We start from the raw sequence: 336 nt of genomic DNA on the forward strand, positions 1-336 counted from the left end.
CTCTTTCTCTCTTTCACACACACAAACACACACAGTTTTCTCCCAGTCTTCCTGACATTTCTCTACTGTCCTCCTCTCATCTCTCTCTCTCTCTCTCTCTCTCTCTCTCTCACACACACACGCACACACACACACACACACACACAGTTTTCTCCCAGTCTTCCTGACATTTCTCTACTGTCCTCCTCTCATCTCTCTCTCTCTCTCTCTCTCTCTCTCTCTCTCTCACACACACACACACACACACACACACACACACACACACACACACAAACAAACACAAACAAACACAATTTTTTTGCCCCATACCTTCTCTACCTTTCTCCTGTCTTTCTG

The sequence above is a fragment of the Chanos chanos genome, chromosome 4, assembly GCF_902362185.1.
Source record: "Chanos chanos chromosome 4, fChaCha1.1, whole genome shotgun sequence".
Taxonomy (NCBI): domain Eukaryota; kingdom Metazoa; phylum Chordata; class Actinopteri; order Gonorynchiformes; family Chanidae; genus Chanos; species Chanos chanos.